This window comes from Octopus bimaculoides, chromosome 20 (assembly GCF_001194135.2).
Source record: "Octopus bimaculoides isolate UCB-OBI-ISO-001 chromosome 20, ASM119413v2, whole genome shotgun sequence".
NCBI classification, from domain to species: Eukaryota; Metazoa; Mollusca; class Cephalopoda; order Octopoda; family Octopodidae; genus Octopus; species Octopus bimaculoides.
The window spans coordinates 5,092,850-5,096,019 of record NC_069000.1 but is presented as its reverse complement, the minus strand read 5'-3'; the positions used below and the strand labels follow the sequence as shown (position 1 = coordinate 5,096,019).

The following is a 3,170-nucleotide window of genomic DNA, read 5'->3' as shown; positions in this document are numbered from 1 at the left end:
GTGTGTGTGTGTGTGTGTGTCTGTGTGTATGTGTGTGTGTGTATATATATATATATATATATATATATACATACACATTTATATATATATATACATAAATGCATACATATATATATATGTATGCCTGTGTATATATATATATATATATATATATATATATATACACTCACACATACACACACACATACATACATGTATATATATTTAGATAGATAGATATAAATATATATGCATTTATGTATATATATTTATATATACAACATACATATATATATATATGTATGCACATATACGCAGACTTACACATATACACACACACATGTGTGTGTGTTTTTTTGTGTATGTGTTAGAATGTATGTGTGTGTGTATCTGTGTGTAAAACATGTGCAAAGAGAAAGAGAAAATGACATTCACATTCCATCTTTCTCTCTCTTTCTCTCCCACCCTCCCGTCTCTCTCTCACTCTCTCTCTCTATGTCTTTCTCTCTGTCTCTCTCGCAGAACACTCTCTCACTCTCAGTAAATGTTCACTGCTACTTTCCTAATTAGTAATATTTCTGGTTACATCTACAGAAAACTCTATCAAAGAACTCTTGTTTAGCTAATGATTTTAAGTACGCATCAATATAAGTCTTTGATTAGATTCACATGCACAAGAAGCAAAACATTTCTCCTTATTCAATGCAATTGTCTCGGCCATTATCGGTATGAATAGCGAACGTTTTAATCGCCACCGAGAAACATGTGACTACGTATGATAGAAGTGTTTCAGCGAATATTACTTTACAAATAGTTTTATATTAAGAATATGGACATGCAGATAATTGTCTGCGGAATTGGATTAAGCTTGTTGAATGAATACTGCAGTAGCACAGACAGAAACTCAGTTGGAATATGTAGTCTTACGTACATAAATACGTACATACGTACATACATATGTGTGTGTGCGAGCGCATATCTCTACATGTATATATATGTACATATATCTACGTATGCATATATATATACATACACACACACACACACACACACACACGCTAACACACACACACACACACACACACACACACACATATATATATATATATATATATATATATATATATATATATATATATATATGTATATATGTATGTATGAATATTCTATCTGTATATAATATATATATACATATCTCTATCTATAATGATCGTATGCATATATGTATGTGAGGAGACCTCCTACAGTTATGAATGACCATGCGACTGCACCTAGAAAAGTTGCCCTCCCAGGCACAAGACCGGGCAAAATTGTTTTATGGAAAGCCACTGATGTTATCAAAGGGAAAGGCAAAGGCCGATACAGTTTGGCGCCCCTGATGTCGCAAATCATTTCTCCAACTGAGTTAACTGGAGCAACGTGAAATAAAGTGTCTTGCTCAAGAACACAACACGCAGCTCGGTCCGCGAATCGAACTCACAACCTCACGATCATAAGCTTGACGCTCTAAATACTGAGCCATGATCCTTCATATATATATATATGAAGTTATTTTTAACTCGTCTTTGATCATGGGATCTGCTCATTTAATACTCTGATGTGATCATTTATTACCTCTGATCATATATTACCCCGAAACAGCTGTAAGACTAGGAATATAAAATTGCCTTCGTCTTGTTACCTTATTTTATTAAGCACACATACACACATACACACATACACATTTATATATGTATGTACAAAGGGCTTTTCTCAGTTTCCGTCTACGGATCTATTCACAACTCTTTTGTCGACTCGTAGTTATAGTAGAAGACACATGCTCAAGTGCCACGCAGTGAGAGTGAACGCGGAACTATGTGGTCGGGAAGTAAACTTCTTACCACACAGACGCGCCTCGGTTATCTCATAAGTGATTATAAAAGTACACCAGGACATTATAGTTATGACAGTAGAATATTCAGTGCAAAATCCAATAACGTACAAGGAAATATAAATTGGTTCGGATGCGAAAAAAACTGTCCCAATATTATTAAATTCAAACCAAATTGGAAATTAAAAAGAAATAACGATGGAAAGAAGATATATGGAGAGGTAATTGTATTATGAAGAAAGTAAAAAAGGAAAGTTACAGAATAGCGTTATAACGATATATACGCACACGAGTGTGTATGTGTTTGGTGTGTTTGTGTTTGTGCGCGTGTGGTAAATTGTCTGCATTATATTTATGTGCGAGTGTGTGGTCGCGTGTATTCAAAAACATTTGTTAAGTAATATCTAAAACAAATCGATATAATAGGTAAATGGTATCTCCCTTTGGAAGTATCTAATTTATATATACATGCTTACATATATATGTATATGTGTGTGTGCATGCGTAATATATATATATATATATATATATATATATATATATACTTTATTTAAAAGCAGCAGAAATATAACAAAAGACTGTTACTTGGAGTTTCACGTTCCCGTTCATCGGACAGTTTTGTTGTTAGATGATGATGATGATGATGATGACGATGACTACGACGACGACGATGATGACAATGATGATGACCATGATGATGATAATAAATATGATGATACCAACATTACGTGACGGGCTCTGCAATTTCTCATACACTGAATTATAAAATGCAAGGATGTGGGACAATAAATAAATAAATAGATAAATAAATAAATAAATAAATAAATAAATAAATACGAATCGGTTGATTACGATGAAGATGAATATTATAGTGATGCTGATAACGATGATAATGATGATGAATTTGATGAAAGTGATAATGGTGATGATTATGATCATGATGATCATGATGATCATGATAATGGTGGTGGTGATGGTGCTGCTGCTGCTGCTGCTGCTGCTGCTGCTAATGGCGATGATATACCTGGAAGAAACGAAAAAGTTCGTATTGTTAGTTAATGTTAACTTACTGCAAAACTATGTTTTAACAAACATAAATTCATATATTCCTAGGTGTATATAAGAATACACAAATATGCATTCGTCTGAACCCCTCCGTCTCTCTCTGTCTCTCTCTGTCTCTCTGTCTCTCGCTGCATATACAATGTTTATATACCAAAAAGATTTTATAACATTTTTCTAACATTTTTCTGACATAATTTAAATATATACTTTATCCATGTAACACAAGGCTTCTGTAGTTTTTTCACTCTTATTATCT

The 3,170-nt window shown here is 33.2% G+C and overlaps 1 long non-coding RNA gene across 1 annotated transcript in view; it reads right to left on the bottom strand.

Moving 5' to 3' along the window:
• The window catches only part of LOC128250328 (uncharacterized), a 389,962-nt gene that overhangs the window by 29,821 nt on the left and 356,971 nt on the right, over positions 1–3,170 (bottom strand). The window lies entirely within an intron of this gene.